The sequence below is a fragment of the Arachis ipaensis genome, chromosome B6 (genome assembly GCF_059453495.1).
Source record: "Arachis ipaensis isolate K30076 ecotype BB chromosome B6, ASM5945349v1, whole genome shotgun sequence".
Classification (NCBI taxonomy): Eukaryota; Viridiplantae; Streptophyta; class Magnoliopsida; order Fabales; family Fabaceae; genus Arachis; species Arachis ipaensis.
In genome coordinates, this window is record NC_142441.1 from 44709672 (window position 1) to 44733908 (window position 24237).

At 38.1% G+C, this 24237-nt stretch overlaps 1 pseudogene; it reads left to right on the plus strand.

Moving 5' to 3' along the window:
* Positions 1-24237, plus strand: LOC148555372 (uncharacterized; annotated as a pseudogene).

A 24237-nucleotide genomic window follows, 5' to 3' on the forward strand; every position in this document is an offset into this window, starting at 1 on the left:
ATGAAAGAAGAAGCTAAGGAAGTGTCAACTGACTTTAGCCCTCAGGAACAAGTTGCTAAACTCAGTCAGCAATTGTCTTCTATAACAAGACAGTTAGCAGAATTCAAAGAGATGCTACAAGAGACCAGAATTGCTAACAAGGATATGGAATCACAATTGAATCAGACAAAATGGCAGTTATTAAAACAGATAACAGAGGAGTGCCAAGCAGTTCAATTAAGAAGTGGAAAAATGCTAAATACCTCAACTCAAAGTAGCAGAAAGCCAAGAAAAGAACAGCTGACAAAGGATGAGCAACCTGCTACCCAAAATCCCTCTGACGACAGTAAGAGCCCAGAGAGGAATAGGTCTGGTGATCAAACGCCAGAAACGGGTGAAAAACTGGCGTTAAACTCCAAATCCACGTCCAGTTCTGGCATTCAAACGCCAAAAAATGGTAGGAACCTGGCGTTAAACGCCCAATCCATGTCCAGTACTGGTGTTCAAACGCCAGTGAGGGATCAGACACCTGCAAGTGCTGATAATAACTCCCTCAAGAAAGCTTCTCAACCTGCCTCTGTAGGAAATAAACCTGCAGCAACTAAGGTTGAAGAATATAAAGCCAAAATACCTTATCCTCAGAAATTCCGCCAAGAGGAACATGATAAATAATTTGCTCGCTTTGCATACTATCTCAGGACTCTTGAAATAAAGATTCCGTTTGTAGAGGCACTTGAGCAAATACCCTCTTATGCTAAGTTCATGAAAGAGATCTTAAGTCATAAGAAGGATTGGAGAGAAACAGAAAAAGTTTTTCTCACTGAAGAGTGCAGTGCAGTCATCCTAACAAGCTTACCAGAGAAGCTTAAGGATCCCAGAAGCTTTATGATACCATGCACATTAGAGGGTACTTGTACCAAGACAGCCCTATGCGACCTTGGAGCAAGTATCAATCTAATCCCTGCATCTACTATCAGAAAGCTCGGCTTGGCTGAAGAGGTTAAACCAACCCGGATATGTCTTCAACTTGCTGATGGCACCATTAAATATCCATCAGGCATAATTGAGGACATGATTGTCAAGGTTGGGCCATTTGCCTTTCCCACTGACTTTGTAGTGCTGGAAATGGAGGAGCACAAAAGTGCAACTCTCATTCTAGGAAGACCCTTCCTAGCAACTGGACGAACCCTCATTGATGTCCAAAAAGGGGAGGTGACCTTTAGAGTCAATGAGGACGAGTTCAAGCTGAATGCCGTTGAGGCAATGAAGCATCCAGAAACATCAAAAGACTGCATGCGTGTTGATGTTATTGACTCCATGGTAGAGGAAATCAACATGGCTCAGAGTCTCGAATCAGAGCTAGAAGATATCTTTAAAGATGTCCAGCCTGATCTAGAGGAATCAGAAGAAATAAAAGAGCCTCTGAAATTTCCTCAGGAAGAGGAGAAACCTCCTAAACCCAAGCTCAAACCACTACCATCATCCCTGAAATACGTATTTCTGGGAGAAGGTGACACTTTTCCGGTGAGCATAAGCTATGCTTTAAATCCACAGGAAGAGAAAGCACTACTTCAAGTGCTAAGGACACACAAGGCAGCCCTTGGATAGTCCATAAGTGATCTTAAGGGCATCAGCCCAGCAAGATGCATGCACAAGATCCTATTGGAGGACGATGCTAAACCAGTGGTTCAACCACAGAGGCGGCTAAATCCAGCCATGAAGGAGGTGGTGCAAAAAGAGGTCACCAAGTTACTGGAGGCTAGGATTATTTATCCTATTTCTGATAGCCCCTGGGTGAGCCCTGTCCAAGTTGTCCCCAAGAAAGGAGGCATGACAATGGTTCATAATGAAAAGAATGAACTGGTTCCTACAAGAACAGTTACAGGGTGGCGTATGTATACTGACTACAGAAGGCTCAATACAGCCACCAGGAAGGATCACTTTCTTTTACCATTCATAGACCAGAAGCTAGAGAGACTAGCAGGTCATGAATATTACTGCTTTTTTGATGGCTATTCAGGTTACAACCAAATTGTAGTAGATCTCTAAGACTAAGAGAAAACAGCATTCACATGTCCTTCTGGAGTGTTTGCCTACAGAAGGATGCCCTTTGGTCTCTGCAATGCACTTGCAACCTTTCAGAGGTGCATGCTCTCTATCTTCTCTGATATGGTAGAGAAATTTCTGGAAGTCTTCATGGATGACTTTTCAATATTTGGAGACTCATTCAGCTCCTGCCTTGACCATTTAGTACTTGTTCTGAAAAGATGCCAAGAGACCAACCTAGTTTTAAACTGGAAAAAATGTCACTTTATGGTGACTGAAGGAATTGTCCTTGGGCATAAAATTTCAAACAAGGGAATAGAGGTGGATCAAGCTAAAGTGGAAGTAATTGAAAAATTACCACCACCTGCCAATGTTAAGGCAATCAGAAGCTTTCTGGGGCATGCAGGATTCTATAGGAGGTTTATAAAGGATTTTTCAAAAATTGCAAAACCTCTGAGCAATCTGCTAGCTGCTGACACGCCATTTGTGTTTGACACAGAGTGTCTGTAGGCGTTTGAAATTCTGAAAGCTAAGATGGTCACAGCACCAGTTATTTCTGCACCAAATTGGACGTTACCATTCGAACTAATGTGTGATGCCAGTGACCATGCCATTGGTGCAGTATTGGGACAGAGGCATAACAAGCTTCTGCATGTCATTTATTATGCTAGCCGTATTTTAAATGATGCCTAGAAAAATTACACAACCACAGAAAAAAATTGCTTGCAGTGGTTTATGCCATTGACAAGTTTAGATCATACTTAGTAGGATCAAAAGTGATTGTGTACATTGACCATGATGCTCTTAAATATCTACTCAAAAAGCAGGATTCAAAACCCAGGCTTATAAGATGGGTGTTGCTTCTGCAAGAATTTGATATAGAAATAAGAGACAGGAAAGGGACAGAGAACCAAGTGGCTGATCATCTGTTCCGGATAGAACCAGTAGAAGGGGCGTCTTTTCCCTCTATTGAGATCTCTGAAACCTTTCTGGATGAGCAATTGTTTGCCATTCAGGAAACACCATAGTTTGCAGACATTGCAAACTATAAAGCTGCAAGATTCATACCTAAGGAGTACAGCAGGAAACAAACGAAAAATTTAATTACTGATGCAAAGTACTACCTGTGGGATGAACCATATCTCTTTAAGAGATGTGCAGACGGAATAATCCGTAGGTGTGTGCCTAGAGAAGAAGCACAGAAAATCCTATGGCATTGTCATGGATCACAATATAGAGGACATTTTGGAGGTAAGCAAACAGCCACAAAAGTCCTCCAATGTGGCTTCTACTGTCCCACTCTCTATAAAGACTCCCGAGAGTTTGTGCATAACTGTGACAGCTGCCAGAGAGCTGGTAATTTGCCTCATAGTTATGCGATGCCTCAGCAAGAGATCTTAGAGATTGAGTTGTTTGACGTATGGGGTATTGACTTCATGGGGCCTTTCCCACCATCATACTCAAACACTTATATTCTGGTGGCAGTCGACTATGTATCCAAATGGGTAGAGGCCATTGCAACACCCACCAATGATACTAAGACAGTGCTGAAGTTCCTCTAGAAATATATCTTCAGCAGGTTTGGTGTCCCTAGAGCACTAATCAGTGATGGGGGCACTCACTTCTGCAACAAACAGCTTTACTCTGCTATGGTCCGATATGGAATTAGCTACAACGTGGCAACTCCATATCATCCACAGACAAATGGGCAAGCTGAAGTCTCTAATAGAGAAATAAAAAGAATCCTGGAACGGACTGTAAGTACCCGTAGAAAGGATTGGGCAAGAAGCTTGGATGACGCTCTGTAAGCATACAGAACAGCATTCAAGACTCCTATAGGGACCTCTCCATACCAGCTTTTGTATGGTAAGGCCTGTCATCTGCTCGTGGAACTGGAGCATAAGGCCTACTGGGCAACCAGATTCCTAAACTTTGATGCCAAATTAGCTGGAGAAAAAAGATTGCTCCAGCTGAATGAGCTAGAAGAATTTAGACTCACTTCTTTCGAAAATGCCAAGCTTTACAAAGAGAAAGCAAAAAGGGTGGCATGACAGAAAGCTATCATCTAGAGTCTTTGAACCAGGACAGAAGGTTCTACTGTTTAACTCTAGGCTCAGATTATTTCCCGGGAAACTGAAATCCCGGTGGAGGGGACCATATGTGATTACAAGTGTGTCACCATATGGCTGTGTGGAGCTTTAAGACATTGATTCTAATAAGAAGTTCATTGTTAATGGACAGAGAATCAAGCATTATCTTGAAGGCAATGTTGAGCAAGAGTGCTCAAAACTGAGGCTAGATTAAAAGCTCAGCAAGGTCCAGCTAAAGACAATAAAGAAGCACTTGCTGGGAGGCAACCCAGCCATTAGCAAAGCCTATTTTGTTATTTAAATAATAATTATACGAGTTTAATATAAATAATCTTCAAGGTAAAGAATCAATTGCATAAGTTCACAGGGTTACAGAAGGATTCAGAGTACAAAATAGGGAGAAGGAGCTCACTGGCAAGAAAATGCCAGTAAGAGGTATATTTGGGCGTTAAACGCCCAAAAGAAGCATCTACTGGGCGTTTAACGCCAGTAATGATACCTTTCTGGGCGTTAAACGCCAGAATGGGTACCATTCTGGGCGTTTAATGCCACACTTGCAGCATCCTGGGCGTTTAGAAGAATGCCCAGCGACAAAGGAATTCTGGCGTTTAACGCCAGCCAGAAGCAACAGCTGGGCGTTAAACGCCCAAAAGAGGCTACAGAGGGGCGTTAAACGGCCAAAACATGCAGCAGTTGGGCGTTTAACACCAGGATTATGGAGGGGAGGAAGTTTTGTTTTCCAAATCTATTTTTTTTAAAATTTTTCATGATTTCATCCACAATTTCTTGCATAAACATGTTACAAACTCTCATCTTTCAATTTCAAATTCAAAAAAAATCTTTATCCTAAAAATCTTTCTTCATTTTTCTTCAACCCTCTTAAAAATCTTTTTCAAAATTCATATATCTCTTAATTTCTTTTCAAATCTTTTTCAAAAACTCATCTATCTTTTTAAATTCTTTTTAAATCTTTTTCAAACTATCATATTATCTTTTCAAAATTAAATCTATCTTTTCAAATTTAAAATTTCATCTTTTGCATATCATAATTATCTTTTTATAAATCATATCTTCTATCATATCTTTTTCAAAATTTTCAAACCCACCTCCTCCTTTATAAATCCAAACTCGGCCTCCCCCTCTCCTCCACAATTCGAACTTGCCTCTCCTTCTATTCCTCTCCTTTCCTTTCTTTTACTTGAGGACAAGCAAACCTCTAAGTTTGGTGCGTTGTGTTTTGCGTGATCACTGAGCTAAGACTCACTGAGATCATGGCTCCGAGAGGAAAACAAACCACTTCAAGAGGCAAGAAAGAGAATATTCCAAAACCACTTTGGAATCAGGAGAAGTTCTTAACAAAAGAACATGCAGACCATTACTACAGAATAATGGGTCTAAGATCAGTGATCCCGGAAGTTAAATTCGATCTGAAAAAAGACGAATATCCAGAGATCCAAGAGCAAATTCAAAACAGGGGCTGGGAAATCCTAGCTAATCCTGAGACAAAGGTGGGAAGAAACATGGTTCAGAAATTATATGCAAATGTGTGGCAAACAGATAGACAGAGAAGGGTTGGAATCGCCTTTTACACCTTTCGAACCATGGTTAAAGGGAAAGCTATTTACTTCCACATTGACAAAATAAGAGAGATCTTCAAGCTGCAGCAACTACAAGATGATCCGGATTCCTTTAGTAAGAGAATGGTGAGATCAGATAAGCGCTTGGACTAAATTCTGAAGGATATATGCATCCCTGGAACTAAGTGGACAACCAACACAAAGGGTGTCCCAAATCAACTCAAGAGAGGGGATCTCAAACCAGTCGTTAAGGGATGGCTGGACTTCATTGGGCGTTCCATATTACCCACTAGTAACCGCTCTGAGTTTACCCTCAAAAGAGCAGTCATGATCCATTGTATTATGCAGGAAAACGAAGTAGAGGTTGAAGATCTGATTTCAAGTGAGCTCTACACAATTGCAAACAAGAACTCCAAAGAAGCTAAATTGGCTTACCCAAGCTTAGTATCTCTGCTATGCAAGGATGCTGGGGTAAAGATGGGAGTGGATGAGTATATCTCAGTCGAGCACCCAATCACAAAAAAATCAATGGAAGGACAACAGGTGCAAGACAACTCCATCAAAAGGAGGGCACAGAAGTTCCTCCCAGAAATCCCTTAGATTGACTACTGGACCTGCCTAGAGGCCTCTGTCACCAAGCTGCAAGAAGCTACGGATCAACTAAAAGAGGAACAGCAAGTTCAAAATAACATGCTCTGTAAACTGCTAAAGGAACAAGAGGAGCAAGGGCGTGAGCTACAGAAGCTGAAGCACCAGAAGCTGTCTCTTGAAGGGCCAAGTACCCCACAGACTAAAGGAGCATCCATCTCCCAAAATAAAAGTTGTTGAGTCCTAATCTTAACCTTAAATCTGTGATAACTTTTACTATTAGAAATCTGCCTTAGAAGTTATATGAGTAGTAGTAATTAGTACCTTGATCTTTATTTTTTATATTTTTTTTATCCCTAATTAAGTTATAATTTATCTTTCTTATCATCATTAAACATGAATAAAATAGCAGATTTTTATAATAAGGAGGCAATTTTATTTTTGAGTTTTTAATGAGAAAAAAATTTCAAATTATTTATATGTGGTGGCAATACTTTTTGTTCTCTGAATGAATGCTTGAACAGTGCATATGTCTTTTGAATTTGATGTTTATGAATGTTAAAACTGTTGGCTCTTGAAGAATGATGAAAAAGAGAAATGTTATTGATAATCTGAAAAATCATGAAATTGATTCTTGAAGCAAGAAAAAGTAGCAAAAAAAAAAAAGCCAATAGCCCTTTAAACCAAACTGCAAGGGTAAAATAAAAAGGGGGTCCAAGGCTTTGAGCATCAGTGGATAAGAGGGCCCAAAGGAATAAAATCCGGCCTAAGCGGCTAAACCAAGCTGTCCTTAACCATGTGCTTGTGGCGTGAAGGTGTCAAGTGAAAAGCTTAAGACTGAGCGGTTAAAGTCGTGATCCAAAGCAAAAAGAGTGTGCTTAAGAACTCTGGACACCTCTAATTGGGGACTCTAGCAAAGCTGAGTCACAATCTGAAAAGGTTCACCCAGTTATGTGTCTGTGGCATTTATGTATCCAGTGGTAATATTGGAAAACAAAGTGCTTAGGGCCACGGCCAAGACTCATAAAGTAGCTGTGTTCAAGAATCAACATACTAAACTAGGAGAATCAATAACACTATCTGAATTCTGAATTCCTATAGATGCCAGTCATCCTGAACTTCAAAGGATGAATGGAGATGCCAAAACTATTCAGAAGCAAAAAGCTACTAGTCCCGCTCATCAAATGAGAATTTGAGTTTGATATAAAACTCTGAGATGTTATTGCCTCTTAACCTTCTTTCTATCTTGTTTTATTTATCTAGTTGCTTGAGGACAAGCAACAGTTTAAGTTTAGTGTTGTGATGAGCGGATATTTTATATGCTTTTTGGGGGTGTTTTCATTATAGTTTTAGTAGGATTTAGCTACTTTTTAGTATAGTTTTACTAGTTTTTATGCAAAAATCACATTTCTGGATTTTACTATGAGTTTGTGTGTTTTTCTGTGATTTCAGGTATTTTCTGGCTGAAATTGAGGGATCTAAGCTTTAATCTGATTCAGAGGCTGAAAAAGAACTGCAGATGCTGTTGGATTCTGACCCTACTTCACGCGAAATGGATTTTCTCGAGCTAAAGAGACCCAATTGGAGCGCTCTTAATTGCGTTGGAAAGTAGACATCCAGGGCTTTTCAGCAATATATAATAGTCCATACTTTGCCCGAGTTTTGAGGACGCAAACTGGCGTTGAACACCAACTTCCTGCCCTATTCTGAAGTTAAATGCCAAAAACAAGTTACAAACCAGAGTTAAACGCCACAAACAAGCTGCAACCTGGAATTTAACTCCAAAAGAAGCCTCTACACGTGTAAAGCTCAATGCTCAGCCCAAACACACACTAAGTGGGCCCCAGAAGTGGATTTCTGCACTATCCATCTTAGTTTACTCATTTTCTGTAAACCTAGGTCACTAGTTTAGTATAAAAACTACTTTTAGAGACTTACTATGTATCTCATTACATTTTACATGTTTCATTTTGTATTTCTGACGACATGAGTCTCTAAACTCCATGGTTGGGGGTGAGGAGCTCTGCTGTGTTTCGATGAATTAATGCAATTACTACTGTATTTTATTCAATCATGCAATTACTACTCGCACTTCACCCTGATGAATGTGATGATCCGTGACACTTATCATCATTCTCACTTATGAATGCGTGCCTGACAACCACCTCCGTTCTATCTGTACTAGCTTAAGTGTGTATCTCTTAGCCTCCTGGTTCACGATCAGAGTCTTCGTGGTATAGGCTAAAATTATTGGCAGCCATTCCTGAGATCCGGAAAGTCTAAACCTTGTCTGTGGTATTCCGAGTAGGATCTGGGAAGGGATGATTGCGACGAGCTTCAAACTCGCGAGTGTTGGGTGTAGTGACAGACGCAAAAGAATCAATGGATTCTATTCCAATATGAGTGAGAACCGACAGATGATTAGCCGTGCAGTGACAGCACATTTGGACCATTTTCACTGAGAGGATGGATGGTAGCCATTGACAACGGTGATCCACCAACATACAGCTTGCCATGGAAGGAGATCTGCGTGCGTGTAGAAGAAGACCGTAGGAAAGCAAAAATTCATAAGACAGAGCATCTCCAGAACCTCAACCTGTTCTCCATTACTGAATACAAGTATTTATTTTATGTTATTTACTCTTCATAAATTCAATCATTTTTATTACTAATTTCCTGACTAAGAGTTACAGAATAACCATAGCTTGCTTCAAGCCGACAATCTCTGTGGGATCGACCCTTACTCACGTAAGGTATTACTTGAATGACCCAGTGCACTTGCTGGTTAGAGGTACGAGTTGTGAAAAGTGTGATTTACAATTCGTGCACCACAACCCCATACACTTGAGTGCATAGAGCGGATACACATCCGGCGAGGGTTCAATCGCTCAATTACATGTTCCCACCCATGATCCTCTTTTCTTGCAAGTTTGTGAACTCTTTCAATGATTCAATCCAATTGTGGTTTGCTTTGATTGCTAATAACTTAGCCCTTGTGCTTGTATGTGCATTCTTGGAGATTGATTTATTTTGACTAAGCTATTATATCATGTAGATAGGTTGCATATAGATAGATTTCATTTAGTTAGTTTCATTGAATAAATGTTAATACCCTTTGCTTCTTTCTTGATTTTAGCATGAGGACATGCTTAGTTTAAGTATGGGGAGATTTGATAAACCCCGATTTCGTGATTTATCTTGTGCTTATTTTAGGAGATTTTACCACCTTTTCCCACATTTATTCAATGAAATAGCATGGTTTTGTAATTCTCCCTTGAATTTTGCTTAAGTGTAAAAACATGCTTTTTAGGCCTTAAATTGGTGATTTTGATTCACTTTAATTCTATTCGATGCCTTGATGTGTTTGCTGAGTGATTTCAGGTCCATAAGGCAAGTATTGGATGGAAGAAATGAGGAGAAAAGCATACAAAGGGGGAGAATGCATGAAGAAACAAAGATTGGGAATGCACCAATGGGTGCGCACGCGTACAAGGCGCGCACGCACAGAAGTGGTTTTACATAGAGGCGCGCACGCGCACATGCCGCGTCCGCGCGGATGAAGAAATAGCCAAATCGACGCGCACGCGCACATGGCGCGTACGCGCTGATACTCTCACATGGCCCACTTAAAGGCAAAACGCTGGGGGCGATTTCTGAGCTGCACAGGCCCAAATCCAACTTGTTTCTGGGTGTATTTCATGCAGAATTGAAGTCCAAGCAAAGGAGGAGCAATTAGTTTAGTCAACATGAGCCTTTAGTTAGTTTTCTAGAGAGAGAAGCTCCCCCTTCTCTTTAGAATTAGGTTAGGATTAGGATTAGTATAAATTGTCTTAGATTCATGTTTAATTCCTTGATCCCTTCTTGTTTCTTTTATAATTTCTCAATTCTACATCTTGATTCTCTTATTTGTGATGTTAATTTCTCATTTTACTCTCTTTTGTGATGATGAGCTCATGTTGGATTTGATTTACATTTAATGCAAGTTGATGTTGATGTTTCTTTTTATTGATGAATTGAGTTGTGAATTTACTTTCTTTACAATTAGTAGTTAGTAGATTTTATTATTGTTGCAATTTATGATGTTTACTTTTATTGCATTCTACATGTTTGATGAAATGTTCCCTTTAGTTATTGAGTTGTTTTGTCAACTCTTGGTCTAAGCTAAGGAAATTGAGCAAACTTGAGTTATTGGGTATAATAGATTTGGTGATTTGAGAACCCTTGGTGATCAATTTGACATCCATTGACGCTAACCCACTACTAAGTTAATTAGTAGGTAGGTTAGGACTTAAGGGTTGATGTGATCAAACCTATTTGACGTACTTCAAACTTAGGAGTAGATGTTACGTACTTAAAGCTTTTTGGAAGTAGACTTACTGGGTTGGCCTCTCATGATTATCAATATTTGGTTTGTTGACAAGGATGGTGATCTCAATTATCCAAGTCTTAGCCAAGAGTTCTTTATCTTGTTTTCTTTACTTACTTGCTTAATCTACTTTTCTTGCCCTCTTATGAACCAAAACCCCCCCTTACCCCTTTATAGCCAATAATTGAGCACATCATTGTATCCTAGGGAGACGACCCAGAGTTCAAATACTTCGGTTAATTCTTATTTGGGGTTTGTTATTTGTGACAATCAAATTTTTTTGATGTGAGAGTTGTTTGTTGGTTTGGAGCTATGCTTGCAACGAAGTTATTCTTTCCATAAGAAGAAAATCTAGACCATCACAACAAAATTCTCATCATCAACGCACAACCCTATGCGTACGCACAATACCCTGTTTTTCAATGAAAACCTTGTTTTTAACCGTTTTACCTTCTCGGCAAAATTGTAAACTTCCGTAATGCTGATCTAGGATTTCCTAACTTGTTTTTAGGCTTTGAAAAATTGATAATATTCTAAGTGAGTTTAACTAGATATTTTATGCTAAAAAGTTTAGAAGACAGAGATTTAGGTTTCTGAAGTTTTATGAGTAGACCGTTGGAGTACTACATTGATGGTGAGTGTGATGAGTTATAAAAATAAGAAAAATTGATATTGTTTGTGATGAGTCTAGGACTCGAAAATAAATGAGAAAATATTAAATATTGAAAGTGATCACTAATGGAATATATAATGTTTTATACTGAGATTGTTGAGACGCTATGCGCCTGGCAAAGACGATGGTTAATCCCACTTGTCGAGGTCACGGCGATGGCATAAATACGGTAGTTATCCCGTTTATGTTGAGATGTGAGGTCTGTGGCAGAGTATCCCACTCGCATCCTTTCAGATCACAAGAGTGTGTCCGGCACTATATCCGTGGGTAGTGTGCTTGGCAGTATATCCGTGGGGGATCCTACTTATATTCGTGACCAAAAGGCGACATTCCCATGGGAATGTGTCGGGTTGGCAGTTGAACCGATAATGTGATATCACAGCCAAATAGGACAGGCATTCATCATGTGCATATTATATATGTTTGCTTGCTTTGTCGACTTGCATTGTTTGCCTAATTGTATAACATGCTTAATTGCTTCTTGCATTACTTGATATACATGATCCTACTTGTGTTTTACTTGTATTGCAATTACTTGTGTTTTTTATTGGGATTGAGGAGGTTCGAAAGGCGGTGTCGATGGGATCGCATGGAGGTTAGGCTAGTAAAAGCTATGGGACAGTGATGGGTGGAAATCAGATTCCACACCTAAACTCACCGGCAAGTGTACCGAGTCGTATCAAGTAGTAATAACTCACAAGAGTGAGGTCGATCCCACAGGGATTGATGGATTGAGCAATTTTAGTTAGATGATGAATTTAGTTAAGCAAATATTTGATGAATTGAGTGATTTTGATTGATAGAAGCTAAATTGCAAGTAAATAAAGGTGCAGAAGGTAAATTAAGTAAAAGAATAAAGTGCAGAAGAGATAAATTACAAGTAACTTAAAGAACAAGAAAGTAAAAGAGCGGAAACTTAAATTGCAAGAAAAGTAAATTATAGAAACTTAAAGTGCAAGAAATGTAAATTTGCTGAATCTAAATTGCTGAGAAATGTAAATTGCTTGAAGAATAGAAGGATTTGGGTGCTGGGAATTGGAATTGAACACGAAATTGCAAACTAAAGTAAATCAGAAAGCTCTGAGATGCAAGACTTCAGATCGGGATCTCAGTAGCAAGAACTAAAATGGAAAATTGCTTCAAGAAAATAAAACAGCAAGAAAACTTGAGTCAATTATGAAATCCTTAAAGAGAAATTGAAGATCGAAGAAGAGCAATGAGGTTAGAAAGCAGATCTAACTCTCAATTACTCTCTTGATCAAGCTGAAAATAAATTGCAGAAGAAGATGAAATTTAAAATAGCAAAAGAAACTCAGATCCAAATTCAATAGAATTTCTCAATCTCAATCCAAAAACCCAAAATAGAAAAGTAGAAGTTGCAGATGAAAGAAATTGAAAACAGAAAACTAAATTCAGATCCAATTCTTAGAACAATTGAGAAGAGAGGTAAAAGATGATTCTTAAACTTAGAATCAATGAAGCTCTTCAATCTCAATTCAAATTCCAAGAACAGATAGTGAAAGTTACAGAAGAAAATGCAGAAAGAAAACTAGATCCAAATTCCCAAATCTTAAATTCAAAAGATTGAAAATTAAAAGTGAGCTAAAGGTAAAACTAAAAATTCAGCAAAAGGTCCTTTACAAATCAAACTTAATCCTATTTATACACTTTCTATTTTGGTCTTCAAAGTTTGGAATGGGCTTTTCAAATGTGGCCTTGAATGAGAAATGAATTTGAAGAAGGATGGGTCCGGTTTGGCTTTGGTTCAATTGAAGTGGAAGCATGGGTCTGGTTTTGCTTTGGTTCAATTGAAGTAGAAGCATGGGTCTGCTCCCAGGGGAGCGCTCTGTTTGGTATAGTGAGCATAGCGTTCCCTCTTTGCCTTGTCAATTTGGTGTGCCTCCCTAGCCCATAGCGTTCACTTTGTGAGCGCTTCGCTCAATTTTTGAGCGCTACACTCCCCCTTGTCTTGATGCGCATGCTTGTCCCCTTTGATGCTCCCAAGCTCCACGAAAAAGGTAGCAAAAGAGAGCGCTACGCTTGAGTTTTTGAGCGCTGGCCCTTGGCCTTTGCTTGGTTCCCCTCTTCGAGCCTTGGTGAGAGCACTTGGCTTCCTTAAATTTCTTGGGCAAGAGCCTTGTGTGCCTTGGTTGAGCGCGAGAAAGTGAGAGAAATAGAGTGCTGCGCTTGAGTTTTTGAGCACTGGCCCTTGGCCTTTGGTTTGTGCTGCACCATTTGGTGCTTTCTCTTTGATGAAAGGCACGCAAAAGTGAGGAAAATGGAATGCTACGCTCAAATCTTTGAGCGCTACTCCTTGGTGTGCCTTGCCTTGATGCATGCACTTGGTTCCTCTCTTGGGCGCTCAGTTTGAAACTTTGAGCGCTCCTAGTGAGATTTGATGCGCCACGCTTTATTTTCATGGGCCACGTGGCCTAAGGTCCAAAGCGTGCCCAAACATCAAAAGTGTGCCAAAAATTCCTCTTTCCACCATTTTTTCACCTACAAGCAACCAAACAAATAATCAAAGCTCCACCAAAATCACTAGATCTTTGTATTATTGATGAGCGGATAATTTATACCCATTTTGGCATTGTTTTTACATAGTTTTTAGTATGTTTTAGTTACTTTTTATTATATTTTTATTAGTTTTTATTCAAAAATAACATTTCTGGACTTTACTATGAGTTTATGTGTTTTTTTGTGATTTCAGGTATTTTCTGGCTGAAATTGAGGGACCTGAGCAAAAAATATGATTCAGAGGCTGAAAAAGGACTGCAGATGCTGTTGGATTCTGACCCTCCTGCACTTGAAGTAGATTTTCTGGAGCTACAGAATCCCGATTGGCATGCTCTCAATTGCGTTGGAAATTAGACATCCTGGGCTTTCCATCAATATATAATAGTCCATACTTTTCTCGAGATTTGATGGCCAAAACTGGCTCTAAACCTTAACCTAAAACTTTCTGGCGTAAAACACCAGAACTGGCACCAGAATTGGAATTAAACGCCCAAACTGGCACCCAAGCTGGCGTTTAACTCCAAGAACAGCCTATTAACGTGTAAAGCTCAATGCTCAGCCCAAGCACATACCAAGTGGGTCCCAGAAGTGGATTTCTGCACTATCTGCACTTAGTTACTTATTTTCTATAAAACTTAGTAACTAGTTTAGTATAAATAGCACTTTTTACTATTGTATTCATATCTCTGGACGTTTAGTCCTTAGACCTGTGGAATGGAGGCTGGCCATTCGGCCATTCCTAAACCTTTTTCACTTATGTATTTTCTACGGTGGAGTTTCTACACCTCATAGATTAAGGTGGGGAGCTCTGCTGTTCTTCATGAATTAATGCAAGTACTATTGTTTTTCTTTCAATTCACGCTTACTTCTTCTTGAAGATATACTCTCATACTTAATTCAGTTAAATCAGAATGAAGGGGTGATCTGTGACAGTCACCCACTATCTTCGTTACTCGCTTAGCCAAGATCCACGTGCCTGACAACCACAAAGCGGTCTACATGATGTTCAACGTAGTCATTGGACGACAGCTGGAGTATATTCTCTTGGGTATCTAATCAACGATTCACATCGTCTCTCCTGACAACAGAGCATCTGAATCTGAGATTAGAACCTTCGTGGTATAGGCTAAAACCAATTGGCAGCCATTCTTGAGATCTGAAAAGTCTAAACCTTGTCTATGGTATTCCGAGTAGGATCTAGGAAGGGATGACTGTGACGAGCTTCAAACTTGCGAATGTTGGGCGAGTGACAGTGTGCAAAAGGACAAGGGTCCTATTCCGACGCTAGCGGGAACCGACAGATGATTAGCCGTGCGGTAGCTGTACTTGGTATTTTTCATCCGAGACGAGAAATCTGACAGTTGACTAGCGTGCAGCGATCGTACCTGGTATTTTTCATTTGAGAGGATCATACAGCTTGCCATGGAAGGGAGCACGCATGGTTGGAAGAAGGCAATAGGAAAGCAGAGGTTCAGAAGCAACAAAGCATCTCCGTGCGCTTATCTAAAATTCCCACCAATGAATTACATAAGTATCTTTATCTTTATTTTCTATTTTATTTATCTTTTAATTATCAAAACCTCATAACCATTTGAATCCTCCTGACTAAGATTTACCAGATGACCATAGCTTGCTTCAAGCCGACAATCTTTATGGGATCGACCCTTACTCACGTAAGGTATTACTTGGACGACCCAGTGCACTTGCTGGTTAGTTGTGCGGAGTTGTGAAAAGTGTGAATCACAATTTCCCAATACCAAATTTTTGGCGCCGTTGCCGGGGATTGTTCGAGTTTGGACAAATGACGGTTCATCTTGTTGCTTAGATTGGGTAATTTTATTTTATGTTTAAGCTTTTTATTTTTAATTTCGGAAAAAAAAGTACAAAAAATTTTTTTTAATAAAATCATAAAAACCAAAAAATTTTTTATGTTTTTTGTTTGAGTCTAGTGTCAAATTTTAAGTTTGGTGTCAACTGCATGTTTTAATTTTTCTTAGATTTTCGAATTTCATGTTTATGTTCTTTCTTGATCTTCAAGTTGTTCTTGATGATTTTCTTTGTTTGATCTTTAATTTTTCTTGTTTTGTGTCTTTTCTTATTTTTCATATGCATTTTCGAATTATTAGTGTCTAAAGTTTAAAAATTTCTAAGTTTGGTGTCTTGCATATCTTTCTTTTCTTAAAAAGTTTCAAAAATATGTTCTTGGTGTTCATCTTGATATTCAAAGTGTTCTTGCATGCATTATTTGTTTTGATCTTAGATTTTTATGTCTTGTGTCATTTTGTTGTTTTTCTCTTTCTTCATTAATTTAAAAAATCAAAAATAATATCTTTCCCTTGTTTTACTCATAAAATTCGAAATTTTTGGTTGACTTAGTCAAAAATTTTTAAAATTTAGTTGTTTTTTATTAGTCAAGTCAAAATTTCAATTTAAAAATTCTATCTTTTCAAATTTTTTTAAAATCAAATCTTTTTCAATTTTCTTTCATATTTTTCGAAAATTTTAAAATTGATTTTCAAAATCTTTTTCTTAATTTTACTTCATATTTTCGAAATTATTGCTAACATTTAATGTTTTGATTCAAAAATTTCAAGTTTGTTACTTTCCTGTTAAGAAAGGTTCAATCTTTAAATTCTAGAATCATATCTTTTAGTTTCTTGTTAGTCAAGTCATCAACTTTAATTTTAAAAATCAAATCTTTTTAATTTCCTTTTCAACCTTTTTCAAAATAAATTTCAAATCATATCTTTTTTTTTTAAATTTTAATTTCAAAATCTTTTTCTAACTTCTTATCTTTTCAAAATTTATTTTCAAATGTTTTTCAATTAACTACTTGACTTTTTTTTTTGTTTGATTTTAAAAAAGTTTACTATTTCTTATCTTTTTCAAAACCACATAACTACTTTTCTCTCTCTAATTTTTGAAAACCACTAACAACTTTTTTTAAAATTCTTTTTAATCAACTAATTATTTTAAATTCTAATTTTATTTTATTTCTTTTGATATTTTCGAATACTAACCAATAATTAAAATAAAAATAAAAATATTTTTCTTTTCTTTTAATTAAAATTCGAAAACCCTCTCCCTCTCTCTGTGTTCGAATTCTTCCTATTCTCTCTCTCTATCTCATTCTTCTATTCTTTTCTTCTTCTACTCACATAAAGGAATCTCTATACTGTGACATAGAGGATTCATCTTCTTTTCTGTTCTCTTCTTTTTCATATGAGCAGGAACAAGGATAAAGACATTCTTGTTGAAGCTGATCCTGAACCTGAAAGGACTCTGAAGAGGAAGCTAAGAGAAGCTAAAGCACAACACTCTGGAGAGGACCTTACAGAAATTTTTGAAAAAGAAGTAAACATGGAAGCTGAACCTAACAATAATGGTGGAGATGCAAGGAAGATGCTTGGTGACTTTACTGCACCAACTTCCGACTTCTATGGAAGAAGCATCTCAATTCCTGCAATTGGAGCAAACAACTTTAAGCTTAAGCCTCAATTAGTTTCTCTAATGCAGCAGAATTTCAAGTTTCATGGACTTCCATTGGAAGATCCTCATCAGTTCTTAGCTGAATTCTTGTAAATCTGTGACACTGTTAAGACCAATGGGGTTAATCTTGAGGTCTACAGACTTATGCTTTTCCCCTTTGCTGTAAGAGACAGAGCTAGGACATGGTTGGACTCACAACCTAAAGAAAGCCTGAACTCTTGGGAAAAGTTGGTCAATGCTTTCTTGGCCAGATTCTTTCCACCTCAAAAGATGAGTAAGCTTAGAGTGGAAGTCCAAACCTTCAGACAGAAGGAAGGTGAATCCCTCTATGAAGCTTGGAAAGATACAAGCAATTGATCAGAAGGTGTCCTTCTGACATGCTTTCAGAATGGAGCATCTTATGTATATTCTATGATGGTTTGTCTGAATTGTCCAAGATGTCATTGGACCACTCTGTTGGTGGATCTCTTCATCTGAAGAAAATACCTGCAGAAGCCTAGGAACTCATTGAAATGGTTGCAAATAACCAATTCATGTACACTTCTGAAAGAAATCCTGTGAATAATGAGATGACTCAGAAGAAAGGAGTTCTTGAGGTTGATACTCTGAATGCCATATTGGCTCAGAACAAAATATTGACTTAGCAAGTCAATATGATTTCTCAGAGTCTGACTGGATTGCAAGCTGCATTTGGCAGTACTAAAGGAGCCTCCTCTGAAGGAGAAGCTTATGACCCTGAGAATCTTGCAATAGAAGAGGTGAATTACATGGGAGAATCCTATGGAAACACCTATAATCCTTCATGGAGAAATCATCCAAATTTCTCATGGAAGGATCAACAGAAGCCTCAACAAGGCTTCAATAATAATAATGGTGGCAGAATTCAGTTTGGCAATAGCAAACCTTTTCCATCATCATCTCAGCAACAGACATAAAATTCTAGGCAAAGCCTCTCTGACTTAGCAACCATAGTCTCTGATCTAACTAAGACCACTCACAGTTTCATGACTGAAATAAGATCCTCCATTAGAAATATGGAGGCACAAGTGGGTCAGCTGAGTAAAAGAGTTACTGAAACTCCTCCTAGTACTCTCCCAAGCAATACAGAAGAGAATCCAAAGAGAGAGTGCAAGGACATCAATATATCCAAAGTGGCCGAACCTATGGAGGAAGAGGAGGCAGTGATTCACAGTGAGGAAGACCTCAATGGACGTCCACTGACCACTAAGAAGCTCCCTAATGAGGACTACCTTGTGTTTAAGACTCAAAGATCTTCTTCTGTAACCATGGAGAGAAAGCATGAAAAGCTTCTCTCATTACCGAGTCAAGCAGAGCCCCCACATTCAAACTCTAAGTTTGGTGTTGGAAGACCACCATCATGCTCTGAGTATCTGTGAAGCCCTCTAAGAGCTCACTGTCAAGCTATTGACATTAAAGAAGCACTTATTAGGAGGCAACCCAATGTTATTTAATTATATTTATTTTTATAGACATTTGTTTTCCATTGCCATTTTATGTTTTCTTTAGGTTGATGATCATGTGGAGTCATAAAAATAGCTGCAGAATTAAAGCGGAATCAAAAACAGCATCAAAAATAGCACACCCTGGAGGACAGGCTTACTGGCGTTTAAACGCCAGTAAAGATAGCAGAATGGGCATTTAACGCCCATGCTGGCAGCATTCTGGGCGTTAAACGCCAGAATGGGCAGCATTCTGGGCGTTTAACGCCAGAAATGGCAGCATTCTGGGCATTTAGAAAAACGCCCAGTAAAGAAGGATTCCTGGCATTTAACGCCAGCCAGGGTATCTGGCTGGGCGTTAAACGCCCAAAATGGCAGTCAAGTGGGCGTTAAATGCCAGAATAGATAGCATTCTGGGCGTTTAACGCCAGGATGACACAAGCGAGGTAATTTTGTTTCCAATTCGATTTTTTTCAAATTTTTCATGTTTTAATTCATAATTTTTTGCATCAAACATATTTTAAACGTTCATCTTTCAATTTCTATTTTCAAAAATTAATAATCTTTCCAATTCTTTTTAATTCTTTTTCAATTCTTTTCAATTCATTCCAAAACGTTTTCAAAACTTACATATCTTTTCAAATCCTTCTCAACTCTTTTTAATTTCTCTTGCATACAACAATAAATTTTCAAAATTAATTGCATCATTCTTCTTCTACTCCCTTCTATCTTATTTTGCTCGAGGACGAGCAAACCTTTTAAGTTTGGTGTGAAAAAAGCTCTATTTTTTATTTTTCCATAACCATTAATGGCACCTAAGGCCGGAGAAACCTCTAGGGAGAGGAAAGAGAAGGCTGTTGCTTCCAACTCTGAGTCATGGGAGATGGAGAGATTCATCTCAAAAGCCCATCACTAGAAAGAGGATGGAGCAAACAAGAGAGCCCACTCATAGACCTCAACAAGAGCACTCCATTATCCTCAATGAAATTAGAGAGGACCAAGAAGCCATGAGAGAGGAGCAACAAAGGCAAGGAAGAGACATAGAGGAGCTCAAGCACTCCATAGGATCTTCAAGAGGAAGAACTAGCCACCGTCACTAAGGTGGACCCATTCTTTAATTTCCTTGTTCTTATTTTTCTGTTTTTTGTTTTTTTTTTATGCTTTATGTTTTGACTATGTTTTGTGTCTTCATTACATGATCATTAGTGTTTAGTGTCTATGTCTTAAAGCTATGAATGATTCCATGAATCCCTCACCTTTCTTAAATGAAAAATGTTTTAATTGCTAAAGAACAAGAAGTGCACAATTTCGAAAATTATCTTGAAATTAGTTTAATTATTTTGATGTGGTGGCAATACTTTTTGTTTTCTGAATGAATGCTTGAACAATGCATATTTTTTATAGTGAAGTTTATGAATGTTAAAATTATTGGCTCTTGAAAGAATAATGAAAAAAGAGAAATGCTATTGATAATCTGAAAAATCATAAAATTGATTTTTGAAGCAAGAAAAAGCAGTGAAAAGCAGAAGCTTGCGAAAAAAAACAAAGGGCGAAAAATAAAAGAAAAAGAAAGAAAAAGAAAAAGCAATCAGAAAAAGCCAATAACCCTTTAAACCAAAAGGCAAGGGTAAAAAGGATCCAAGACTTTGAGCATTAATGGATAGGAGGGCCCAAGGGAATAAAATCCTGGCCTAAGCGGCTAAATCAAGCTGTCCCTAACCATGTGCTTGTGGCGTGAAGGTGTCAAGTGAAAAGCTTGAGACTGAGCAGTTAAAATCGTGGTCCAAAGCAAAAAGAGTGTGCTTAAGAACTCTGGGCACCTCTAACTGGGGACTCTAGCAAAGTTGAGTCACAATCTAAAAAGGTTCACCCAGTTATGTGTCTGTGGCATTTATGTATCTGATGGTAATACTGGAAAACAAAATGCTTAGGGTCACGGCCAAGACTCATAAAGTAGCTATGTTCAAGAATCAACATACTGAACTAAGAGAATTAATAACACTATCTGAATTCTGAGTTCCTATGGATGCCAATCATTCTGAATTTCAAAGGATAAAGTGAGATGCCAAAACTGTTCAGAAGCAAAAAGCTACTAGCCCCGCCATCTAATTGAAACTGATCCTCATTGATATTTTTGAAATTTATTGTATATTCTCTTCTTTTTATCCTGTTTTGTTTTTAGTTGCTTGGGGACAAGTAACAATTTAAGTTTGGTGTTGTGATGAGCGGATAATTTATACCCTTCTGGCATTGTTTTTACATAGTTTTTAGTATGTTTTAGTTACTTTTTATTATATTTTTATTAGTTTTTATTCAAAAATCACATTTTTGGATTTTACTATGAGTTTGTATTTTTTTCTGTGCTTTCAGGTATTTTCTGGCTGAAATTGAGGGACCTGAGCAAAAAATATAATTCAGAGGCTGAAAAAGGACTGCAGATGCTGTTGGATTCTGACCCTCCTGCACTCAAAGTGGATTTTCTAGAGCTACAAAATCCTAATTGGCGTGCTCTTACTTGCGTTAGAAAGTAGACATCTAGGGCTTTTCAGAAATATATAATAGCCTATACTTTGCCCAAGATTTTATGGCCCAAACTGGCACTAAAATTCAGGCTAAAACTTTTTGGCGTAAAACGCCAAAACTGGCACCAAAATTGGAGTTAAACGCCCAAACTGGCACCCAAGCTGGCGTTTAACTCCAAGAACAGCCTACGCACGTGTAAAGCTCAATGCTCAGCCCAAGCACACACCAAGTGGGCCCCGAAAGTGGATTTCTGCACTATCTGCACTTAGTTACTTATTTTCTGTAAACCTTAGTAACTAGTTTAGTATAAATAGCACTTTTTACTATTGTATTCATATCTCTGGACGTTTAGTCCTTAGACCTTTGGAATGGAGGCTGGCCATTCGGCCATGCCTAAACCTTTTTCACTTATGTATTTTCTACGGTGGATTTTCTACACCTCATAGATTAAGGTGGGGAGCTCTGCTGTTCTTCATGAATTAATGCAAGTACTATTGTTTTTCTTTCAATTCACGCTTACTTCTTCTTCAAGATATACTCTCGTACTTAATTCAGTTAAGTCAGAATGAAGGGATGATCCGTGACAATCACTCACTATCTTCATTACTTGCTTAGCTAAGATCTGCGTGCCTGATAACCACAAAGCGGTCTACATGATGTTCAACGTAGTCATTGGACGACAGCTGGAGTATATTCTCTTGGGTATCTAATCAACGAGTCACATCGTCTCTCCTGACAACAGAGCATCTGAATTTCAGATTAGAACCTTCGTGGTATAGGCTAGAACCAATTGGCAGCCATTCCTGAGATCCTAAAAGTCTAAACCTTGTCTGTGGTATTTCGAGTAGGATCTGTGAAGGGATGACTGTGACGAGCTTCAAACCTGCGAATGTTGAGCGCAGTGACAGTGTTCAAAAGGACAAGGGTCCTATTTCGACGCTAGCGAGAATCGACAGATGATTAGCCGTGCGGTAGCTGTACTTGGTATTTTTCATCCGAGACGAGAAATCCGATAGTTGACTAGCCGTGCAGAGATCGTACCTGGTATTTTTCATCCGAGAGGATCATACAGCTTGCCATGGAAGGGAGCACGCATGGTTGGAAGAAGGCAATAGGAAAGCAGAGGTTCAGAAGCAACAAAGCATCTCTGTGCGCTTATCTGAAATTCCCACCAATGAATTACATAAGTATCTTTATCTTTATTTTCTGTTTTATTTATCTTTTAATTATCAAAACCTCATAAATATTTGAATCCACATGACTAAGATTTACAAGATGACCATAGCTTGCTTCAAGCCGACAATCTCCGTGGGATCGACCCTTACTCACGTAAGGTATTATTTGGACGACCCAGTGCACTTGCTGGTTAGTTGTGCGGAGTTGTGGAAAGTGTGAGTCACAATTTCGTGCACCAATTATTTATAAAATCAATGAATTCTAGCATAAAACCTATGATTTTGTGTAAAATGAATGATGTTTGATTGATTCAAGATAATCATGAAAATCCACTCCAATTACTTACTTATGGTGCAAGAAAGTGCATAAAACCTAATGAAACTAGTGAAAAATGCTTGTAAAACTAGTATAAGATGACTTATCATCAACAGTGGTGAACTGATAGCTTAGAAATCCCCTAAGTTAGTTGACCTGTTTAAGGATTTATTTATCTGTTTTATAAGCTTTAATACTATGATGATGTGAAGGTCTAGGATTGCCTCTAGCATCCTAAAATCTTATATCTTACATTACTGGGCACTGTTACCATACTGAGAATCTCCGCTTCTTATACCATATTATGTTGTTGTTTTTCATATGCAAGTCATAACCCATCTCGGTGAGTTACGTGATGGTGACAAAGCGGAGGATCTTTATCATATTTTGGAGTCATTTTGGATATTTTGTTTAGTACTCTCACTTTTGTATCTTTATTTGTCTTAGAGACTAACTTTGAGAGAAATGATGTATATACTATTTTAGCTTTCAGAACTCTGTATGTCTGTATATGTATAACTAGTCGGCATAAACGCTGTGGGCTGAGGCTAGTATTTTATGACTATGTAACTACATATGCCTTATTATCTTGTATCTCTATCTTGTGACTTTATGAGTGTAGCTTCAAGCTTGTGAACGTTTCGCGCTTTTGCAACTCTGCTTTTTGAGTTTATTTCTTCATTGGGCTTCTAGAATTACTATCTTTTTCTATATATATATATATATATATATATATATATATATATATATATATATATATATATATATATATATATATATATTGTATAAGTCTTAGAATTGTCATGACCTTTAATTAATCTTTACTTTACAGCATGAGATAAGGCTTAGGATAATTAGAGTGTTACAGCAGTCCCCTGATGTACCTCAAAATACGCTTAACTACCTTCCAATATGCTTCAAGAGACTGTTGCATGAACTGACACACTCGATTTATACAATAAGCTAACTCCAGCCAACTGATTGTGAGGTACTGAAGACTCCCAACAACTGTATGATATAGGGTTGGATCACCAAAGGGAGCACTACCAGTTTTGCTAAGTTTCAGAGAGGAAGGTATTGGGGTTGCATACGGCTTGCAGCCAACCATGTTTGCTTTCTTCAATATGTCATTAACATACTTAGTTTAAGATAACAGAAGGCTACCATCAGTAGCGTGTGCTACTTCTAATCCAAGAAAATAATGCAGGTTTCCCATGTCTTTCAAGGCAAAATGAGAGATGAGTTGAGTAATTACCTCAGCGATACACTGATTGGAGCTGCCAGTAACAATGATGTCATCAACGTATATGAGCCCATAAGTCAAATATCCAGTAGAAAGCTTTCTAAACAGCGAAGTGTCAACCTTTGTGGTAGTAAGCCCAAACTGTTACAGTATGCCAGAGACCCTTTGTGTACCATGCTCAAAGAGCTTGTTTGA